Here is a 24,492-nt window from a genome sequence, read left to right as displayed (position 1 = left end):
ATTTTCAGTACCAAATGAGAGACGAAAAAGCATTCTCGTTGAACTTCCGAGATAGAGATTTTCGACATCTCTTTCTCTCTGAAAAAGAATTTTCGGTGAAAAGGAAGAGACGAAAATATCAACAATACACGGTTCATCGAAAACTAGATTGATTGACTGAATATTTATCGCGCAGCCGAGCGAGAATTTCTATCTCTGATTGAAAGTTAGCTCAAATGAGGAACGCATTGACACCAATAGAAGGTGGAATTTATAAACCTTTGAAAAAGGTGAGTTCATAAAAATGTCTTATAGAACTACTGTAAATCATGGAAAAACAATTTTATTTGTATATTTAAAAAAAATGGTTTTGATATTTGAAAAAAAACTTATTTAACACAAGTGCGAAATTGAATTAATAATTGATATTTAATTAATTTATTGATATTTAATTTTTCGATAATAATTGATATTTAATTTTTTTTTGCCCAACTCCATTTGGCTTGAACGGATGGCCCATCATACGAGACAATGGACAAGTTATCGCTGAATGACACATTTATACGCAATAATCAGTGTAACGAAAACATTCCTTCCAGTAATTTTCGCACTCTCAATCTCAATTTCTCAACCCAAAAGTGGACGAGTATCGTAGAAATCACCAGAGCGGACAACTATTTTAATTAATCTCGATTACGGCTCTGCGTATGCATCCATTCAACTTGGGAAGACCCACACACAGAGTCTGAAATGAATTTGCACATTTCGTTGCAATTGAAGCAAATCCAATATTGAGCAGCAGTTTGTCCACTCGGTGTGACCATCTTCCATTTCCACGGTTGATTCCTCTCTTTTGCCAATCCACGTTCTGCCACGTTCTAATCTGAATGTCTGGGAATGCTTTGAAGAGCAGAGTGACGTTCCATGTATATGCGGTATTTGTACTTATACTCCACTGTTATTGCACAAGCTTCCAGAGTCGTCTGTATGTGATGTGGGTGAATTTTCATTCCACAAATGCATAGGGCATTGTAGTGTTAATTAATAAAATTATGTTCGCGATAAAACTTCGAGTTCCTCCACCACTCTCCATTCCGATGACCACATACTGCTATTCATGTGTGTGCACTCCGCAAGCCGTACAAGTTTTCAGTCGATGTCTGCTGTCGACATTTACTCCGCCCATTAGAAAAACACACACCACCCCCTCCTCCCTTCCGCCATCGCTGCAGCACTCTCGCTTATGGTGTTGAATTTTGATAAATGATTATCAGCGACGAGTCGTAATCTCGCACGCGCTCCACGTTTCCAACGGTAGACACATTCCGAAGTTTCCGAAGGGAAAACGCGCGGTGGCGCAAATGGAGACGTTCGGCGGTAGTTGAGTTATTTGCGTGAAGAACCACAAAGCACTACTGCAGCTTTTATGATTTTGCGTGGGTTCCAAATGGGGGAAATTTGGCTGGACGGGCGGTGGAGGTAATAAATTAAATCCAACTATCGCAGTTTTGCAGTTCGCCACTGCTGCCAACGGAGGAGGGTGGCGACTGACGGCGATTGTGTGCGAGAGCCAGAAGAGACACTACAGAATTACTACCCATCTGCTGGCAGTGGCCTTCTAGAACCAGACCGGCTGGCCTATGTTTTGAGCTGGATTTAAGCTCCGCCAGAATAGAATCAAAGGGAGTCCATTATTACAATTGTGTTACGACACACATTAAGTTTAAGAGTGTTCATATAATGAATAGACCATCATCCGGTGATCTATTCACTATATAAACCCTGTCTATGGAAACGAACGGAAACTGTTTTGCCAACGCGCCTTAAGGGTTGGCAGCACCATCTCAGATTGCAGTGAAAAAAAATATAACTCAAAAATTAATAGACCTGCAAAAAAAAGTTTGGATTTTCATTTAAAAAATACCTAATTTTTTTGGAACAAAATTACGCTAGCAAAAAACATTTTGAAAATTTTTATTCATTTTTCTTAAAAATGTTTTTTTTTTTCAATTTTTCTTAAAAATTATACGAATTGCCCATACTATATCCGAGAAGTCATCCATACATCGGAAGAAGGACACTTCTACATAAGTTGACTAAATAGTTAAGGAATAAAAACGGGACATGTAACCCAAAGATCCAAAAAACTAAACGAAAAATGTTTTGAAGAATTTTTGTTAGTGAATAAAACCAATCAATCAAATATTCCTAGATGAACCTTAGGGTGGCAGCGAAAATTGTAATATCAAATTTCAAAAGCCGACCATGTACATTTTGTTTATTGGCCCCAAAAAAATGATCTGTGCAAAGTATTAGCTCAATCGGACATGATTTAGCGGGTGCCTCAAAGCGCTCACAGTTTTGATTTTTTGATCCTCGAAAATCTTCTAAGGGGAGTAACCGAAATTTGGAAAATCGATTTTTTTCGACGCCAAATGACTTAAAAATGAAACGTCCAAAAAATCTAAACTTTGAGTGCTTTGAGACACCCCTAAATCATGACCGATTGAGCCGAAATTTTGCACAGGTCATTTCTTTGGACTAATTCATAGCGAATTGCAACTCGTACGGATTGTATGTTCCACCTTTCTATATCATTAATTATCATCACTGTATGAACAGGACTCATGGCCGAGTGGTTAGCGTCTTACATTATCATACCGGGTGTTCGGGTTCGATTCCCGTTCTGGCCGGGGTATTTTTCACCAGAGAAATTTCCTTCGACTTGCACTGTGGTCACGCGTATTCTAGAGCTCTTGCCCTTCGGAATACATTCAAGGCGTGTTATTTGGTTTGAGAAATCTCAACTAAGTATCAATAAATGACGCTAGTTAATGCATACGTTGAGACGGCAAAAGTGGGAACGTTAGCGCCATTCAAGAAGTATGAACAGGATACTAATACAGGTCAGACTCGATTATATACAGTTTGAAAAAAAAAAAAATATTTTTTTAAATTTCAAATATGCCGTATTTCAAGAAGAAATGTAACCTTTCAACGTTAAGGTGTATTTTAAGTGGTCAATTGATGTACAGTGGGGTGAAAATCGTGATTTTTGGAGATTATGCTTGAATTTTCAGCAGGAATTGTTTATATCGATATTGCAGCCAAATTAAGAAAGATAGAAGTTGGGTTACAAAGATCAAATTGTAGAACGGTCAGAGAGCTTTAATTTAATTGATAGAAACAAACTAGTTTAATACAAAGTTTTAGGATGACATTAATAATAACACATTAAAAATTACTAACTTTTAAGTTTTTCACTTCAAAATTTTTATTAAAATCCATTAATTTAGATGTTCCACTACTATATCCTGTACTGAATTTTCTCATCTTCCAAATGAAAGCAATAGAATCGTCTTCCGTAGCGTACTTTGTAATGTAGAGCCAGTTTGAGGCAACAGAGTCCGAAACAAAAAAAACTATATGTCATTGTTGAAATTCGAACATATGCGTGGAAGGATTTTTTTCATCAAATATGATCGTCTATCAACCCCTGAGAGAATCTGGATAAATTATTTGTTTTCATGTGAGAAAGGTGTTTTCTGACTTTAGGGGATGAATCAAAAATCAAATTCCTCTTCTATATTCAAAAAAAGATGTTTTTTTGAATTATAATATTTTTAATAATTTTTTTTTTATTCTATTATATACAGGATCCGATTATATACAGTGAAAAGAAATCAGAAACTGTATATAATCGAGTCCGCGCTGTACCACTTTGAATCACTGGCAATTTCGGAATGGACTTTAATTTAATACTGCTGTGTTTCTTCTAGATTAGCCTTTCAATGTACTTTAAAGCAGTATCGTAAAGACTTTCCACAGTTTTGATTAATTAGGCCTCCTGTATTCCACCTGAATCAACTAATCCTACGTCGAAATTACGTTCTTCAAAAAGGGTGCCAAATCAGAAAACATGTCACGTTTTTATGAAATAGTTTCAACGTTAATCACTATTTTTGCAGCCAACGAAAGTTAATGATTTGCATACCAATCGAATAGGAAATCTCTGAAAATTGTTTGATATGTTAAACACTGCACATCCTTAATCCATAAATTGTTTAAATGACCAAAAATGGGAGCATGTTCATTTTCCCATACATTTGCTCTGCGCATTTCTGTGCATTACTTACCTTTTTTTTTTCTTCATACATACACTTATTGAATCTTCCATAATGTGGAAATAACAATAATTAGTTATACATTTAGTTCTAACATAATAAAGTATTACGTTTGTTGTCAATTCTTACAGTTAAAATTTCACATGTGGTAGCATATTTTTAATTTTATAGAGCAGTCCTTCGTGCCAGACTTTATCGAAAGCTTGAGCTACATCAAGAAAAAGCGCTGAGCAGTATCCTCGGCCTTCATATACTTTACGAATTTCTTCTATCAATCGGTGCACTTGTTCAATAGTGCCATGTTTTGCTCGGAATCCGAATTGATGATTCGGGATTAATCTTTCAATCTCGGGCGCTTTCAATCTCGGGCGCAGGATAATTTTTTCGAACACTTTTGAGAAGATTGGAAGGATGCTGATAGGTCTATAAGATTCCACTTTCTGTGCGTCTTTCCCTGGCTTAGGAATCATAATGATGGTCGAAATTTTCCATGCTTGTGGGAAATATCCTTTATGGGTCATTGCGTTGAAAATTCTCGTGAGATGTTTAATTGCTAGGTCAGGTAGTTCCTTGATCATATATCCGTTGATGTGGTCGATACCGGGTGACTTTTTCACATTGATATGATTATTGATAACATGTCTCACCAGCCGATGTTTGATTTTCATTTTGTTTTGGTATATAGCACCAGAAAATTCGAAATTCGTTTCTTGATTAGGTCCGGATTGATTCGGAGTGAAAACTTTTTGAAGATGGTTTGCAATGGCCCAATTACCAGAGGCCATTCTAAACGGCGGGACCTGTAACTGAGGTCGTTTTAGATTCTTAGTTGCCTTCCATAGTGAGTAATTATTATTTTGATTTGGCGATAATTCAGTTAAGTAATTATGGAATTTTTAATCTTTCTCGCTCGTAATAGCTTTCTTAATTTACGTTGTGCCACATTGAATTGGTTTTTAGATTCTGGCGATCGTTTGTTTTGCCAAATACGTTTTAGTCGTCGCTTTTCTGCAACTGCTGCTTTTATGTGGGAGGCAGTAATATTTTTTTTGTGTTTCTGAGGCTTCATAGGTGGGGTAGCTGTCTTCGCAGCGTTCTTCATGAGTACACTGAGCTGGTTAACTGCTTCCTCGATATGATGTTCGTTATCCAGAGGTAGATCGAGAATGTTAGAGGAGATATATGTCTTATATTTTGTCCAATTCGTTGAAAAGTTAGTGAGATTAGATGACGTCTGCTTCACTTCCTTTTCTATGAAGTATTCCAGGAGTATGGTGAGTGAGTGATCAGATGATAAATCCAGAAGAAGCTTCGATCGAATTCGTTTACTATTAATATTTTTTGTGACAGCGAAATCTAGCAGGTCCGGAAGTCGTGCAAGGTCCTCTGGCCAGTGTGTCGGTTCACCGCATGATGCAATGTCATAGCCAGAGTCAGTGATAACGTTTTATTATACGCGACCACGAGTGGTAATCAGCCTTGATCCCCAAAAGGTATGTTTTGCGTTAAAGTCACCAGCGACGATAAATCGGTGCCCTTGGAGTGAGAAGAAATCTTTCAGTTCCTCTTCCGAAGGGTGGTGGTTCGGTGAAGAGTAGAGTGCTGTTAGTACTATTTTCTCAGATTTATTCTCGATGAAAATAGTACTAACAGCACTCTACTCTTACTTACCTGTGCTTTCTATATCGAGAAACGAATGGAGTCGTGAGGTATGTTTTTTATATACCACTGTGAATTATCTTCGTACGGACACTGTGGAGAGAGGAGATATGGCCAATGAGCTCCGCGCGCTTATGACCTATTGGGTATAAATAAACCATTCGCGATTTCTAATACTCAGCTTCAACTACTGAGCAGTTAGTAGTCTCTCCTAATGCTGAAGTCACACACAACGGTTTTGCTCGATATAAAGTTCAAGAGCAAAATAACTTCGAAGGTTCGAAAAAACCTTTTTCAAAACAATTGCTCAGTGATGTGACAGGGAGCCTTTTGTCGCCATTTTAACATTTCATGCACTGAATCGGACTCAGATGCTAAACCTCTTAAGAATCTGTAAACTGTAACATTTGGAAAGTGTAAATATAGTACATTGAGTTCCCTTATATTAGCAGCCACGCAATACCGAAGATTCTGATTATTTGCAACCCAATTCCGGTGGAAGCGATCCTCTTCATTACTCGGGATAACCCTAAAACACGGGATTGTCTAAAACATTTCTTCACAATGCCTTTTACGACAGATATGATTAGTTACAAAGCTATGTAATTCAAAAGCTATGAATTTTTAAAAAAGGAGGAAAAAGGAGGAAAAATTGTTTTTTTGAACCATCGGTTAACTTTCAAAAATTATATCTCAAAAAAGAAAAAAAATTGCATCTCTGATATCGAGATATGTTCTGTAAAAAATCCTCAACTTTCAATAAAAAATATAAAAATATATAGCGCCCTCTAGTCCAAAGCCGTGAAAACAATAATAAATGACTACGATCAATAATTACGAAAATAAAACCCTCTTTTTGCAAGTTCAGTATTTTTTTTATGAAAGACTAGCTCATTGGCTTCAATTAGATATATCGGGCATCTAAATCGGTTCAGTAGTTCAGAAGTCTGAACCACACTAAAATGAAAATGGGCACTCTAATAAAAAAAAATTAAAAAATACGAATCTACTATTTTGCAATAAAGAACAAAATTATCAATTTTGACGAGAATCTGAGAACCACTATATCAATTCGGCATGGAATGGCTGAATAGTAGTATAACATGGCATTATTATCAGTACAAATTGATAAACATACGGAGACAACGAAAAATGGTCGAAAATACGGTACAGTCCCGTTCTAAACGGTACGTTTGGTCAACCTACTACTAAAAAAGAGTCTCTAACAATAACCGTTTCACGTTTTTTTAGCCTAATGTACCTCCAAAACCCATATGAACGTTTCATTATGATACGTTAAACCATTCTTTTGAAGCCGATCACTTAAAGTTTGGACTAAATTAGAGGATCACGTCATCGCAAACTGTACCAAAAGTACATCATTCTACGCTTACCCCCAGAACGTCAAAGTTCAAGTTTTTTGAAAATCGAAAAATCACCCAAGGAAGGAGTGAAGAAATCGGGTTTTCAAGATTTTTTTATGCCAAATGTATTCAAATTGCATGAAACGTCGAGATTTACTGTCATCTCAAATTTTTTTGTCAAAAATCGACACTCTGGAGCTTGGTCGTTTTTTCGCCAGAAAAGCCGATTTTTGGCGGAAAAAGCGATTGATGAATCCTCCACGCAAAGATTGAGCTATAAGCGTTTGAAATTGGACAATTTTCACGATGCGATCGATTTTCGTTTTTCAATTTGTACCCCCAATATGTTTCAGAATGACGTAATCCTACGTCACAAGTTAGTTTTCATTGAGAATAATTTTTTTGTATTTATTCCACATGAAAATTCGTTCGCATTTTCGCTTCGCGCAGAGTATGATATGTATGACTTATTAGGTAAGATGGCGGTGTATCAAAACTGTATGGAAGATAGCGGAAGGGGATAGTTAAACTTAAGGATGAACGAGAGTGGTTCATCATAAGCGTCTAAGTTTCTGCATTCTCTCAATAGTTCAGTAATATTCAGCTGATGTCAATACATATTCGAATATAAATGTTTTGCGCATAGGATAGATGAAACGTTCGCAACGTAAAATGTTATATTGGATAGGGTTCACAAACCGTACACAAGCGTATTGTGTTTTGTTTTCCAACAAAACACAATATACTTTCAGAATTTCAATTATATCAAAACTCTTACTTCCGTAGCTTTTGCTACGTAGTAGGGATGTGGGACAGTTAGAAATATGTACAAAAAAAATAACTTGCTAATGTTTGCAATACCAAAGGTATTTGGTAGTTTTCTACCGAGTATTTTTCTAAGTGTAAAAGCCTTGCTACTGACGTATTGACACACATGGTAGTATACTTTTACTCGTTTTTGTGTAGACGGTGGAACGGTGGGAACTAGAAGTGGATTAGCATATAACTCTTGGACAATTCATCTTTCGAATGAAGTGATTATCATACCACTTCGTTTAGCCGGGTAAGAATTACGAACGCCCAAAGGAGGAATTGATTCATCCTCGAAAATTCCTAGTGCAAATAGTATCGACTCACCAAGCCCTGACAGTTGGAATCATCGGTCGACAGCGGCAGTCGTGAGCATTCGATAATAGAACTGCTGCTTTCACCAAACAATGCGGCTCCGCTCAGTCCGGCTTCAGAAAATAAATTGAATTGGAAGAGAAAGGCATAATGCATAGGCGAGTGAGCGTGACCATCCTTATCTCACATCGCAATAACAACTAAACAGATTTCCGAACGGGCGCCAGTTTATATACAGATTTGTGTAATTTCAATAGCCTGTTTTCAATGAAATTTTCAAGCTATTTGAACATGTTTTCGGGTTAATAATCAATAATCAAATAGCTCTTGGTAATTTTGTCTTTCGAATTAAGTGGTTATCATACCACTCAATTCAGCCGGAAAAGAGGTATTAACGTTCAAAACCTTGCACTCTAAGTGTCACGTTTTCGTTTTCGAAACTTTGAACTTACACCCCGATTCAGAATGAAAAACGTAGTCCTATGTCAAAAATTGCCATCCTCTCATACTGGCACAGCAATTACTCGAGAGACGAGTTTGTGTATAACATATATGCCATAGCAATATAGGAACAATTTGAGAGAGCGAAACAAGAGACGCATTGCAAATAAGCACGCATAAACCCTTTTCGCATACTTTACCACACACACGGCCCCCGTCGCGAGGAGGTTACAGGTTTCACTTTTTGACGTAGAACTACGTCTTTCAGGAAAGGTGCCAAATCAGATAACAGGTCACGTTTTTATGAAATAAAGTTAACGTTAATAAATATTTTCACTGTGAACGAATTCTAATGATTTGCATACCAATCGAATCGGAAATTTTCTAAGATTTGTTTGATATGCTATACATTACAATTCGCTAATCTCTAAACGGTTTAAATTCATGAAAACTGGAAGAACATCCTTTTTTCTCATACATTTGTTCTGCCGATTTGTGTGCTAACCCTACCCGTGTTTCGAATCCTTATAAATCGAACATTTCTTAACAGATCGGAGAGATGTTTACATCAATTGATAGGAAATATTTCTGCGTGTCTATCACAATTATTAAAATCTCATTTTTCGTGAGATGAACAATTGAATAACTGTAAAATGTCAAGTATTATCTAAACACCCTAACTGCCAAGTTTTGATTGGCCCGATTTACGGTTTCCCCAACATAGAGTTCAAAATCGATATACCTGTGGAAATCTGCTTTGCAAATATACATGCAAGTCGGGGGTATTTTTGTTCCCACCGAGCTGTGTTTCCCTAACACGGACTTCTAAATTAATGCGCTTTGCAAATGCATGCAAGACGGGTGTAATTTTTGGTGTTGAGTACTTTTGTACTCGCTTTGTACTGAGAAGCCTGGGAAAGTCGTCATTTGAGATATTAGAGATATTAGAGGTGAACTTCAAGTTCGGGAACTGCGTAAGCATGGGATGTGCAACAATTTCAGAGGGACATGTAAAATACAATGATCGTTTGACAATTTTTCCGATTAAATATTTTGGTAGTCCAAGGCATCATATCAAATGTAAAAGGACGTTCATCAAATTTATTTGTAACGAAGAACATAAATTCTGTTACATAATCTATTACAAAATTTCGATACATTCTAATATAATATTCGAAGTGGTAAACAAGTGGATTTCATAATACAATTTCGTAGTTCCACGTCGAAAATATGCGGTTGTGTCCTAAATACAACCCCTTACAATTTTTACTCTTCTAAAACACTTTCCATCTAGGATCCAATTTCATTCTATAATGTGGTGTAATATTCTCATACATTTGAGCTATAGCACCAGTGATTACGTGGATAGCGTAGTCGTGTTGAACAGCCTTACATCTCAGTCGGCGTTGGTTCCATTCCTTACTTGGCATCATTTGGATTTTTTTTTGGGTACAATTCCAAGCTGACGTTCAGTTTGAGAGAAGAGTCGGCTCTATACATTCAAACAATTTAACATTCCTGAAAATGTGCTTGTATTTGTTCATTTCACCTTTCAGCACACGTAAAAGCATGTTTTTCTGCTAAAGATGAGATTTTTCTGCCAACGCTAGTTTAGATGTAGTAACACGCATATGTCTTTATTTTGGAGATACTAAACTGCTTTTTTATGTCACAGTGTCGGTGTGTGATATTCCGCTGGAAGAGCTGTTGCACCAGAGGCCGAAGAACTTAGCTCCTCTTTTCCCCATTCCGCCACTTAAATAACAAAAATAAGTAAAAATAATATGGTATTCTCACCACAACTGGTGACCTCGTAGCTGTGTTGCAGTCTAATGGATAATCCAGGATGTTCCACAGCTAAGTTTATTTCCCTTTTTATCGTTTATCAATCGATCATGTAATTTGTTTATTTTTATAATATAATACTATTATAATATATAATTCATTTATAATTTCTTAAATTCTCAAACAGTTAAATCATTAAATTCATTCTTTAATGCCTTCCCGCCGCCGTGATTGACGTTCGACAAAAATGTAACAATCGTCGAATCGATTGGTTTTGGAGAGGCTCTCTCGGTGACCTTCTCAGGTTTCCCAAAGATAACTCCGCCGTCGTTGAAGATTGACATAGCATACGTGTGATGAATAATGTAAAACATCGCCGGGCCGACTGTGTCCAATGATTTTTCTCGGTTACCTTCTTAGGTATCACAAAAATAACTCTCTTCCGTCGCGATTGGAGCTTGCTACCAGAGTACGTGCAATGAATAACGGAATATAAGGACGGTTCGAATGGTTTAGAGGAGTTCTCTCGGTTACCTTCTCAGGTTTCCAACAGTTATTTTTTAGCCATCGCAATTGGATTGTGATGAACAATACGTGCTATAAATAATAGAATATATAGTCGGTCCAATTAATTGTAAAGGTTTTCCTTCTCAAGTAAAAAGATAATCTCTGCCGTGTGTTGTGACAAATGAGATTTTCGAATTTTCGTTCCGTCGAGTGGTTGATAGTTCGCGTTTTTATGATCACATCACTTACCTCAGTGAATCCTGATTCTTACCTCCCCCACTAACAACTATCCCTTCCTTGATCAACGCTAGGGAACCGCGCTATAGAGGCGACCCTTCTGGCCTTCGGGCGGCGAATATGATACTAACATTCCTTCCCTTCCCCTGGTTACTGTAAGGACGTGGCCGGCGTCGTTATTGACTATTTAAAGTTCGATTCGCCGAAACTTGTACAGTGAAAATGATTTGCTACTCCCTAGCGTCATTCGGTGTGTTCATTGTGCAATTTCGCTGGTTCAGGTCAATCACGGAAAGCAACTACGAAGTGTACAGTCTACCAAAGCTCAAGCTCAAGCTCAAACAAAAAACCAAAATTCTCTAGAACCTCACATAACCGAGTTGTTTTTTTTTTTAACCGATTTATTTATTTATCAGGCTCATTAGTATTTTATCTGTAACAGAGCCGGGTTGATTCGTGTTTTTTTTTGGGCAGACTTATCTCACTTCTTAACTAGGCGAACCTAGCCAGAATTTTCACCTGCCCCCGGGCTTCTGAATGCCAAAAGGGGGACTAGGCTCTGCGGAATGCACGTATCTGCATGCTCGTGCTGTTTCAGTCCTGACCGAGAAAATGTCGGACAATCGCGCAGGTGCTAAGGATGACCGACTTTTGGATGCCGGCCAATTCCTTCTCCATATTCAACACCTTTAGCGCTTCCAGAAGTGTCTTCGGGACAATTCCAGTTCCAGAGAGAACGACTGGAACAATTCTTGGGACCTCCCTTAGCCCCCACAGTTCCTTGAGCTCCACGGCCAATGGTCGGTACTTGCAGATTTTGCGACCATGGGTCTCCTCCAGATTCTGGTTCAGTGGAATAGCGACATCGATGATGGTGACTTTGCGGTCGCTCTTGTCGTAAACCATTATATCTGGCCGGTTGTGGTGGATCGAGAGGTCGGTCAGAACAGTGCGATCCCAGTACAGCTTGAAACGGTCATTTTCCAGGACAGGTGCAGGCAGGTACCGGTAGTTTGGTACGTTGTCTTCCAGTAGAGCACATTGGAGCGCCAGTTGTCGATGAACAATACGGGCCACGTTGTTGTGGCGCTCGGTGTAGGCTGCGTTGGCCAAAACGGGACAGCCTCCCATAATGTGCTCTATGTTTTCACCTGGTTGATGGCACATCCGGCAAATGTCATCAACGTCTTGATGCCAGACGTACCGCCTGCAGTTTCTCGTCGGCATTATCCTGTCCTGGATGGCTATCATGTCGGCTTCTACTACTGAAGAGAGTTCACCACGCGTTAACCACAGATTAGATGCGGCCTTGTCGACGTGTGGCCGGTCCAGTTGATGGGGGTGGGCACCATGCACTGCCTTCTGCTTCCAAGCTGCAATCTTCTCCTCCACTGTCTGCAGATTGCAGTTGAGTTGGTACTCCGCTTGCGCCAAGTGCAGAGCGCTGTATCCTCTGTCGGCGGCGCAGACAGCCCGGTATAGCGCGTTTTGGTTGGCGCGTTCTGCGAAGTACTCGCGCAGTTGTCGTACCTGGGCAACACACAGTGCAGATATGTCGACTATTCCAAGTCCCCCTTCTTTGCGTGGCAGTGAAACTCTCTCCAGTGCCGATTGAGGATGGTGCATTCCGGCCTCTTTAAATGCTTTCCTCATCCTCCTCTCAAGGTCCTCTAGGTCAGTTTTGCTCCATTTGACTACACCAAAACTGAAGGTCAGCAGGGGAACCGCGAATGTGTTGATCGCGCGTACCTTGTTCCCCGCGTTGAGGAAAGTCCTCAGGACACAGTTCACTCGACTCAAGAACTTGTCTCGCAGCTCCGTCTTGATGTCGGAGTGGCGAATCCCGGTGAGCTGTCGGAATCCAAGATATTTATAGGATTCGCCACGAACCATGTCTCTTATGAACTCGCCGTCATAGACCTCGTAACCTCCGGATTCGGTAAGCTGCCCTTTCAGCATATGGACACAGCGGCACTTGTCAAGGCCGAACTCCATGCAGATGTCCCTGCTTATGTCTTCGACAACCCGGATAGCTACACCTAGACGCTGACGTGAATCAGCGTAAACCTTGAGATCATCCATGTAGAAGGTATGGGTCACTTCTTCGTGGGCGCCGTCGCCATACCTTATTTTATAGCCATGACCGTTTCTATTGAGCGTCCTACTGAGGGGGTTCAGTGCCAGACAAAACCAAAGCGGGCTGAAAGAGTCGCCTTGGAATATCCCCCTCTTTATCTGCAGCGTTCTAGACTGCAACACATTTTCCCCATCACTGAGGTGCAGAGACGTACTCCACTGCCTCATCGCATGCTGCAGGAACCTAACGACGACGGGATCAATTTTGTAGAGCTCCAATACCCGGACGAGAAACGAGTGAGGTATGGAGTCATAAGCCTTCCTGTAATCGATGTAGGCCATACTTAGGTTCCGCTGGTTATATACCGCCTGGCCGACTATGGCTGCGTCGATGATGGCCTGGTCTTTGCAGCCATGCGTATTTTTCCTGCATCCTTTCTGCTCTTCTGCGATGATGTGATGCTGTTCGCAGTGAGCAGAAACTTTGGCGGTAATTATGCTGCTCAGTATTTTGTACAGACTCGATAGGCACGTTATCGGTCTGTACTTTGATGGGTTCAATGTGTTGCTGTCTTTCGGGAGGAGGTAGGTGACGCCACGGGTGGCGAATTCAGGAAGGTTGTGTGGGTCACGTAGCACCTTGTTGAAGCACTCAGCTATCTTTGGATGTGCGACGGTCAGCTTCTTGTGCCAAAAGTTCTGGACACCATCGGGGCCCGGTGCTGCCCAGTTCCTCAGGTACCGCGAGGCTTCGCGGACATCGTTCTCTCCGACGATGATAGCTGGCATCTCTCCAATTTCACCACAACTCTCCTCCTCCCGTCTTAACCACATTTGCCCGTCGCGATGTTCTACTGGGGTCTCCCAAATACCAGCCCAGAAGTTCGTCACATCGCTAATATCTGGCAAACCTTCGCGGTAGTCGGGCTTCTCGTCGCTAATGTGGTCGTAGAACGCTTTCTCGTTATCTCTGAACATCCGATTTTGTTCCTGGCGCTTTGCAGAGTCAGAGTAACGTTTCAGCCGTTTAGTTAGGACGCTCAATTGCTGTACCAGTGTGTCGAGTTTTTCCGTCAGCTGGTGAGCTCCCAGCTGGCGAAGTTCAGTAGGCCGCACGATCACAGCAACTTGGCGACATAATTTCACCGATCTGCTGCCTCTTTTGTACGCCATCAGTCTTCCAATTGCGGCGCGCTTGTTTAGGATCCGTTGCTCCAATCTCCTTCGCCATGGAGGCTCACGCCTTTCACGGAGATGTTGGAGCAGTCCGCCTCTTGGCCTAATACGGTATCCTAAACTTTTGGCGGTCGCCACAGCAGCACAGTAAACTTTCAGTTGCAGCTCCTCCATGTTCTCAGCATCAACCAAGTGCAGCGGAAGAACGTGCTCGTTCATGAGCTTTACTGCACTTGTCAGCCTGCGGGAATGCTGCAACTTCGGGATCCTGGAGCGCGACAAAGGGTCCGTGTCGCGGAACTGTGAGATCGCCTCGTCGTAATGGAAGACCAGATCGCGTAGTAGTTGTTGATCTGGCTGTGGATCTTCCGGCTCAGAGGGTTGTTGTACTGTGGCCTCCACTGGTGCTGATTCGCGTGCCCCACTCGCGAATGAATTGCTCAGCCGTACTGAACTTCGTCTCGACACATCGCTTGCTCTGCTTGTTCTGGAGCTTAGTTCTCTCTGCACCTGCTGCTTGATCTCGTCGACTTGCGTTTGGGAGAGCATATTGTTGCGTACAATCGCTCTACGCCTCGCGTTCATCGCGTTTTGGTCAAGCCTCCCGACGAACTCTGGATACGCTTCCTCGAACATTGCGAGTATTCGAGGGCGACCGCTCATGTCCGTCTCCAAAGCAGTGCAGATGTAATAGGCGCGGATCACGAATTCATTCATTTCGTGTGTCCACATGATCCGTCGCCTAGTAGTACCCACAAGTGTGGACGACTGTCGTCTGACAGTCGCAACACGCCTCGTAGGCGCAGCGTTTCGTTGGTGATGTCGATGGCTGCTGTTTCCGTGTGGCGGTAGCTCTTCGGGTTGAACCCGGCTGGTGGCCCGCTCTTGCACATCGCCCTCCAGCCGCTGGCCGCTCGCTCTTACGCCCGTTCCAGGACCAGCTCCAGTTCGGGGACCCTCCTCGGGTGATCGCATTCGTAGTATTCGTCTTGACCTTAGCTCCATTGTCTGGGTGTATCTCCTTTGCCCGGGAGACAGCGGGTTGGCAAGGCCTCCATGACCCGGGAGGCCTTCCCCGGGAGAGATATAGCGCTCTGACTCGCTCGCACCCCCTCACTTAGCCACTTTCGACACCCGTTCTCGGAGCCAAGACCAGGTGTGTGTTTCCAGTTCACGCCCGATCTAAAAATGTCGTCATATGATCTTCGTGGAGGCGTGAGATAGGAACATTTGAGACCAACAGGTAGGCTCCTACCCTAGTGTTGATCCCCATTTGAGAACCATAATGGAACCATTTTTTTTTTTATTGGCAGACTTATCTCACTTCTTAACTAGGCGAACCTAGCCAGAATTTTCACCTGCCCCCGGGCTTCTGAATGCCAAAGGGGGACTAGGCTCTGCGGAATGCACGTATCTGCATGCTCGTGCTGTTTTAGTCCTGACCGAGGAATTGTCGGACAATCGCGCAGGTGCTAAGGATGACCGACTTTTGGATGCCGGCCAATTCCTTCTCCATATTCAACACCTTTAGCGCTTCCAGAAGTGTCTTCGGGACAATTCCAGTTCCAGAGAGAACGACTGGAACAATTCTTGGGACCTCCCTTAGCCCCCACAGTTCCTTGAGCTCCACGGCCAATGGTCGGTACTTGCAGATTTTGCGACCGTGGGTCTCCTCCAGATTCTGGTTCAGTGGAATAGCGACATCGATGATGGTGACTTTGCGGTCGCTCTTGTCGTAAACCATTATATCTGGCCGGTTGTGGTGGATCGAGAGGTCGGTCAGAACAGTGCGATCCCAGTACAGCTTGAAACGGTCATTTTCCAGGACAGGTGCAGGCAGGTACCGGTAGTTTGGTACGTTGTCTTCCAGTAGAGCACATTGGAGCGCCAGTTGTCGATGAACAATACGGGCCACGTTGTTGTGGCGCTCGGTGTAGGCTGCGTTGGCCAAAACGGGACAGCCTCCCATAATGTGCTCTATGTTTTCACCTGGTTGATGGCACATCCGGCAAATGTCATCAACGTCTTGATGCCAGACGTACCGCCTGCAGTTTCTCGTCGGCATTATCCTGTCCTGGATGGCTATCATGTCGGCTTCTACTACTGAAGAGAGTTCACCACGCGTTAGCCACAGATTAGATGCGGCCTTGTCGACGTGTGGCCGGTCCAGTTGATGGGGGTGGGCACCATGCACTGCCTTCTGCTTCCAAGCTGCAATCTTCTCCTCCACTGTCTGCAGATTGCAGTTGAGTTGGTACTCCGCTTGCGCCAAGTGCAGAGCGCTGTATCCTCTGTCGGCGGCGCAGACAGCTCGGTATAGCGCGTTTTGGTTGGCGCGTTCTGCGAAGTACTCGCGCAGTTGTCGTACCTGGGCAACACACAGTGCAGAAATGTCGACGATTCCAAGTCCCCCTTCTTTGCGTGGTAGTGAAACTCTCTCCAGTGCCGATTGAGGATGGTGCATTCCGGCCTCTTTGAATGCTTTCCTCATCCTCCTCTCAAGGTCCTCTAGGTTAGTTTTGCTCCATTTGACTACACCAAAACTGAAGGTCAGCAGGGGAACCGCGAATGTGTTGATCGCGCGTACCTTGTTCCCCGCGTTGAGGAAAGTCCTCAGGACACAGTTCACTCGACTCAAGAACTTGTCTCGCAGCTCCGTCTTGATGTCGGAGTGGCGAATCCCGGTGAGCTGTCGGAATCCAAGATATTTATAGGATTCGCCACGAACCATGTCTCTTATAAACTCGCCGTCATAGACCTCGTAGCCTCCGGATTCGGTAAGTTGTCCTTTCAGCAGGTGGACACAGCGACACTTGTCGAGGCCGAACTCCATACAGATGTCCCTGCTTATGTCTTCGACAACCCGGATAGCTACACCTAGACGCTGACGTGAATCAGCGTAGACCTTGAGATCGTCCATGTAAAAGGTATGGGTCACTTCTTCGTGGGCGCCGTCGCCATACCTTATTTTATAGCCATGACCGTTTCTATTGAGCGTCCTACTGAGGGGGTTCAGTGCCAGACAAAACCAAAGCGGGCTGAAAGAGTCGCCTTGGAATATCCCCCTCTTTATCTGCAGCGTTCTAGACTGCAACACATTTTCCCCATCACTAAGGTGCAGAGACGTGCTCCACTGCCTCATCGCATGCTGCAGGAACCTAACGACGACGGGATCAATTTTGTAGAGCTCCAATACCCGGACGAGAAACGAGTGAGGTATGGAGTCATAAGCCTTCCTGTAATCGATATAGGCCATGCTTAGGTTCCGCTGATTATAAACCGCCTGGCCGACTATGGTTGCGTCGATGATGGCCTGGTCTTTGCAGCCATGCGTATTTTTTCTGCATCCTTTCTGCTCTTCTGCGATGATATGGTTTTGTTCGCAGTGGGCAGAAACTTTGGCGGTTATGATGCTGCTTAATATCTTGTACAGACTCGATAGGCACGTTATCGGCCTGTACTTTGATGGGTTCAATGTGTTGCTGTCTTTCGGGAGGAGGAATGTGACGCCACGGGTGGCGAATTCAGGGAGGTTGTGTGGGTCACGTAGCACCTTGTTGAAGCACTCAGCTATCTTTTGATGTGCGACGGTCAGCTTCTTGTGCCAGAAGTTCTGAACACCATCGGGGCCCGGTGCTGCCCAGTTCCTCAGGTACCGCGAGGCTTCGCGGACATCGTTCTCTTCGACGATGATAGCTGGCATCTCTCCAATTTCACCACAACTCTCCTCCTCCCGTCTTAACCACATTTGCCCGTCGCGATGTTGTACTGGGGTCTCCCAAATACCAGCCCAGAAGTTCGTCACATCGCTAATATCTGGCAAACCTTCGCGGTAGTCGGGCTTCTCGTCGCTAATGTGGTCGTAGAACGCTTTTTCGTTATCTCTGAACATCCGATTTTGTTCCTGGCGCTTTGCAGAGTCAGAGTAACGTTTCAGCCGTTTTGTAAGGACGCTCAATTGCTGTACCAGTGTGTCGAGTTTTTCCGTCAGCTGGTGAGCTCCCAGCTGGCGAAGTTCAGTAGGCCGCACGATCACAGCAACTTGGCGACATAATTTCGCCGATCTGCTGCCTCTTTTGTACGCCATCAGTCTTCCAATTGCGGCGCGCTTGTTTAGGATCCGTTGCTCCAATCTCCTTCGCCATGGAGGCTCACGCCTTTCACGGAGATGTTGGAGCAGTCCGCCTCTTGGCCTAATACGGTATCCTAAACTTTTGGCGGTCGCCACAGCAGCACAGTAAACTATCAGTTGCAGCTCCTCCATGTTCTCAGCATCAACCAAGTGCAGCGGAAGAACGTGCTCGTTCATGAGCTTTACTGCACTTGTCAGCCTGCGGGAATGCTGCAACTTCGGGATCCTGGGGCGCGACAAAGGGTCCGTGTCGCGGAACTGTGAGATCGCCTCGTCGTAATGGAAGACCAGATCGCGTAGTAGTTGTTGATCTGGCTGTGGATCTTCCGGCTCAGGGGGTTGTTGTACTGTGGCCTCCACTGGTGCTGATTCGCGTGCCCCACTCGCGAATGAATTGCTCAGCCGTACTGAACTTCGTCTCGACACATCGCTTGCTCTGCTTGTTCTGGAGCTTAGTTCTCTCTGCACCTGCTGCTTGATCTCGTCGACTTGCGTTTGGGAGAGCATATTGTTGCGTACAATCGCTCTACGCCTCGCGTTCATCGCGTTTTGGTCAAGCCTCCCGACGAACTCTGGATACGCTTCCTCGAACATTGCGAGTATTCGAGGGCGACCGCTCATGTCCGTCTCCAAAGCAGTGCAGATGTAATAGGCGCGGATCACGAATTCATTCATTTCATGTGTCCACATGATCCGTCGCCTAGTAGTACCCACAAGTGTGGACGACTGTCGTCTGACAGTCGCAACACGCCTCGTAGGCGCAGCGTTTCGTTGGTGATGTCGATGGCTGCTGTTTCCGTGTGGCGGTAGCTCTTCGGGTTGAACCCGGCTGGTGGCCCGCTCTTGCACATCGCCCTCCAGCCGCTGGCCGCTCGCTCTTACGCCCGTTCCAGGACCAGCTCCAGTTCGGGGACCCTCCTCGGGCGATCGCATTCTGAGTATTCTTCGTGAACGTAGCTCCATTTTCTGGGTGTATCTCCTTTGCCCGGGAGACAGCGGGTTGGCAAGGCCTCCATGACCCGGGAGGCCTTCCCCGGGAGAGATATAGCGCTCTGACTCGCTCGCACCCCCTCACTTAGCCACTTTCGACACCCGTTCTCGGAGCCAAGACCAGGTGTGTGTTTCCAGTTCACGCCCGATCTAAAAATGTCGTCATATGATCTTCGTGGAGGCGTGAGATAGGAACATTTGAGACCAACAGGTAGGCTCCTACCCTAGTGTTGATCCCCATTTGAGAACCTAGTGGAATTTGTCAAATTTCTTTCATTTTTTTTGGCAGACTTATCTCACTTCTTAACTAGGCGAACCTAGCCAGAATTTTCACCTGCCCCCGGGCTTCTGAATGCCAAAGGGGGACTAGGCTCTGCGGAATGCACGTATCTGCATGCTCGTGCTGTTTCAGTCCTGACCGAGAAATTGTCGGACAATCGCGCAGGTGCTAAGGATGACCGACTTTTGGATGCCGGCCAATTCCTTCTCCATGTTCAACACCTTTAGCGCTTCCAGAAGTGTCTTCGGGACAATTCCAGTTCCAGAGAGAACGACTGGAACAATTCTTGGGACCTCCCTTAGCCCCCACAGTTCCTTGAGCTCCACGGCCAATGGTCGGTACTTGCAGATTTTGCGACCGTGGGTCTCCTCCAGATTCTGGTTCAGTGGAATAGCGACATCGATGATGGTGACTTTGCGGTCGCTCTTGTCGTAAACCATTATATCTGGACGGTTGTGGTGGATCGAGAGGTCGGTCAGAACAGTGCGATCCCAGTACAGCTTGAAACGGTCATTTTCCAGGACAGGTGCAGGCAGGTACCGGTAGTTTGGTACGTTGTCTTCCAGTAGAGCACATTGGAGCGCCAGTTGTCGATGAACAATACGGGCCACGTTGTTGTGGCGCTCGGTGTAGGCTGCGTTGGCCAAAACGGGACAGCCTCCCATAATGTGCTCTATGTTTTCACCTGGTTGATGGCACATCCGGCAAATGTCATCAACGTCTTGATGCCAGACGTACCGCCTGCAGTTTCTCGTCGGCATTATCCTGTCCTGGATGGCTATCATGTCGGCTTCTACTACTGAAGAGAGTTCACCACGCGTTAGCCATAGATTAGATGCGGCCTTGTCGACGTGTGGCCGATCCAGTTGATGGGGGTGGGCACCATGCACTGCCTTCTGCTTCCAAGCTGCAATCTTCTCCTCCACTGTCTGCAGATTGCAGTTGAGTTGGTACTCCGCTTGCGCCAAGTGCAGAGCGCTGTATCCTCTGTCGGCGGCGCAGACAGCCCGGTATAGCGCGTTTTGGTTGGCGCGTTCTGCGAAGTACTCGCGCAGTTGTCGTACCTGGGCAACACACAGTGCAGATATGTCGACTATTCCAAGTCCCCCTTCTTTGCGTGGTAGTGAAACTCTCTCCAGTGCCGATTGAGGATGGTGCATTCCGGCCTCTTTAAATGCTTTCCTCATCCTCCTCTCAAGGTCCTCTAGGTCAGTTTTGCTCCATTTGACTACACCAAAACTGAAGGTCAGCAGGGGAACCGCGAATGTGTTGATCGCGCGTACCTTGTTCCCCGCGTTGAGGAAAGTCCTCAGGACACAGTTCACTCGACTCAAGAACTTGTCTCGCAGCTCCGTCTTGATGTCGGAGTGGCGAATCCCGGTGAGCTGTCGGAATCCAAGATATTTATAGGATTCGCCACGAACCATGTCTCTTATGAACTCGCCGTCATAGACCTCGTAACCTCCGGATTCGGTAAGGTGCCCTTTCAGCAGATGGACACAGCGGCACTTGTCAAGGCCGAACTCCATGCAGATGTCCCTGCTTATGTCTTCGACAACCCGGATAGCTACACCTAGACGCTGACGTGAATCAGCGTAGACCTTGAGATCATCCATGTAGAAGGTATGGGTCACTTCTTCGTGAGCGCCGTCGCCATACCTTATTTTATAGCCATGACCGTTTCTATTGAGCGTCCTACTGAGGGGGTTCAGTGCCAGACAAAACCAAAGCGGGCTGAAAGAGTCGCCTTGGAATATCCCCCTCTTTATCTGCAGCGTTCTAGACTGCAACACATTTTCCCCATCACTGAGGTGCAGAGACGTACTCCACTGCCTCATCGCATGCTGCAGGAACCTAACGACGACGGGATCAATTTTGTAGAGCTCCAATACCCGGACGAGAAACGAGTGAGGTATGGAGTCATAAGCCTTCCTGTAATCGATGTAGGCCATACTTAGGTTCCGCTGGTTATATACCGCCTGGCCGACTATGGCTGCGTCGATGATGGCCTGGTCTTTGCAGCCATGCGTATTTTTCCTGCATCCTTTCTGCTCTTCTGCGATGATGTGATGCTGTTCGCAGTGAGCAGAAACTTTGGCGGTAATTATGCTGCTCAGTATTTTGTACAGACTCGATAGGCACGTTATCGGTCTGTACTTTGATGGGTTCAATGTGTTGCTGTCTTTCGGGAGGAGGAAGGTGACGCCACGGGTGGCGAATTCAGGAAGGTTGTGTGGGTCACGTAGCACCTTGTTGAAGCACTCAGCTATCTTTGGATGTGCGACGGTCAGCTTCCTGTGCCAAAAGTTCTGGACACCATCGGGGCCCGGTGCTGCCCAGTTCCTCAGGTACCGCGAGGCTTCGCGGACATCGTTCTCTCCGACGATGATAGCTGGCATCTCTCCAATTTCACCACAACTCTCCTCCTCCCGTCTTAACCACATTTGCCCGTCGCGATGTTCTACTGGGGTCTCCCAAATACCAGCCCAGAAGTTCGTCACATCGCTAATATCTGGCAAACCTTCGCGGTAGTCGGGCTTCTCGTCGCTAATGTGGTCGTAGAACGCTTTTTCGTTATCTCTGAACATCCGATTTTGTTCCTGGCGCTTTGCAGAGTCAGAGTAACGTTTCAGCCGTTTAGTTAGGACGCTCAATTGCTGTACCAGTGTGTCGAGTTTTTCCGTCAGCTGGTGAGCTCCCAGCTGGCGAAGTTCAGTAGGCCGCACGATCACAGCAACTTGGCGACATAATTTCGCCGATCTGCTGCCTCTTTTGTACGCCATCAGTCTTCCAATTGCGGCGCGCTTGTTTAGGATCCGTTGCTCCAATCTCCTTCGCCATGGAGGCTCACGCCTTTCACGGAGATGTTGGAGCAGTCCGCCTCTTGGCCTAATACGGTATCCTAAACTTTTGGCGGTCGCCACAGCAGCACAGTAAACTTTCAGTTGCAGCTCCTCCATGTTCTCAGCATCAACCAAGTGCAGCGGAAGAACGTGCTCGTTCATGAGCTTTACTGCACTTGTCAGCCTGCGGGAATGCTGCAACTTCGGGATCCTGGGGCGCGACAATGGGTCTGTGTCGCGGAACTGTGAGATCGCCTCGTCGTAGTGGAAGACCAGATCGCGTAGTAGTTGTTGATCTGTCTGTGGGTCTTCCGGCTCAGGGGGTTGTTGTACTGTGGCCTCCACTGGTGCTGATTCGCGTACCCCACTCGCGAATGAATTGCTCAGCCGTACTGAACTTCGTCTCGACACATCGCTTGCTCTGTTGTTCCTGGAGCTTATTTCTCTCTGCAGCTGCTGCTTGATCTCGTCGATTTGCGTTTGGGAGAGCATGTTGTTGCGTACTATCGCTCTACGCCTCGCGTTCATCGCGTTCTGATCAAGCCTCCCGACGAACTCTGGATACGCTTCCTCGAACATTGTTAGTATTCGAGGGCGACCGCTCATGTCCGTCTCCAAAGCAGTGCAGATGTAATAGGCGCGGATCACGAATTCATTCATTTCGTGTGTCCACATGATCCGGCGCCTAGTGGTACCCACAAGTGTGGACGACTGTCGTCTGGCAGTCGCAACACGTCTCGCAGGCGCAGCGTTTCTTGGGTGATGTCGATGGCTGCTGTTTCCGTGTGGCGGTAGCTCTTCGGGTTGAACCCGGCTGGTGGCCCGCTCTTGCACATCGCCCTCCAGCCGCTGGCCGCTCGCTCTTACGCCCGTTCCAGGACCAGCTCCAGTTCGGGGACCCTCCTCGGGTGATCGCATTCTAATTAATCTTCGTGATCGTAGCTCCATGTTATTGGGTGTATCTCCTTTGCCCGGGAGACAGCGGGTTGGCAAGGCCTCCATGACCCGGGAGGCCTTCCCCGGGAGAGATATAGCGCTCTGACTCGCTCGCACCCCCTCACTTAGCCACTTTCGACACCCGTTCTCGGAGCCAAGACCAGGTGTGTGTTTCCAGTTCACGCCCGATCTAAAAATGTCGTCATATGATCTTCGTGGAGGCGTGAGATAGGAACATTTGAGACCAACAGGCAGGCTCCTACCCTATGTTGATCCCCATTTGAGAACCAAATTTTTCTTTTGGCAGACTTATCTCACTTCTTAACTAGGCGAACCTAGCCAGAATTTTCACCTGCCCCCGGGCTTCTGAATGCCAAAGGGGGACTAGGCTCTGCGGAATGCACGTATCTGCATGCTCGTGCTGTTTTAGTCCTGACCGAGGAATTGTCGGACAATCGCGCAGGTGCTAAGGATGACCGACTTTTGGATGCCGGCCAATTCCTTCTCGATGTTCAACACCTTTAGCGCTTCCAGAAGTGTCTTCGGGATAATTCCAGTTCCAGAGAGAACGACTGGAACAATTCTTGGGACCTCCCTTAGCCCCCACAGTTCCTTGAGCTCCACGGCCAATGGTCGGTACTTGCAGATTTTGCGACCGTGGGTCTCCTCCAGATTCTGGTTCAGTGGAATAGCGACATCGATGATGGTGACTTTGCGGTCGCTCTTGTCGTAAACCATTATATCTGGGCGGTTGTGGTGGATCGAGAGGTCGGTCAGAACAGTGCGATCCCAGTACAGCTTGAAACGGTCATTTTCCAGGACAGGTGCAGGCAGGTAC

At 45.4% G+C, this 24,492-nt stretch overlaps 1 protein-coding gene across 5 annotated transcripts in view; it reads left to right on the top strand.

Moving 5' to 3' along the window:
• Nucleotides 1–24,492, top strand: part of LOC129778971 (uncharacterized) — a 533,137-nt gene that overhangs the window by 335,959 nt on the left and 172,686 nt on the right. The window lies entirely within an intron of this gene.

Source organism: Toxorhynchites rutilus, chromosome 3, assembly GCF_029784135.1.
Source record: "Toxorhynchites rutilus septentrionalis strain SRP chromosome 3, ASM2978413v1, whole genome shotgun sequence".
Classification (NCBI taxonomy): domain Eukaryota; kingdom Metazoa; phylum Arthropoda; class Insecta; order Diptera; family Culicidae; genus Toxorhynchites; species Toxorhynchites rutilus.
The sequence above is the reverse complement of the archived record's forward strand: the minus strand, read 5'-3'. Positions and strand labels throughout refer to the sequence as shown.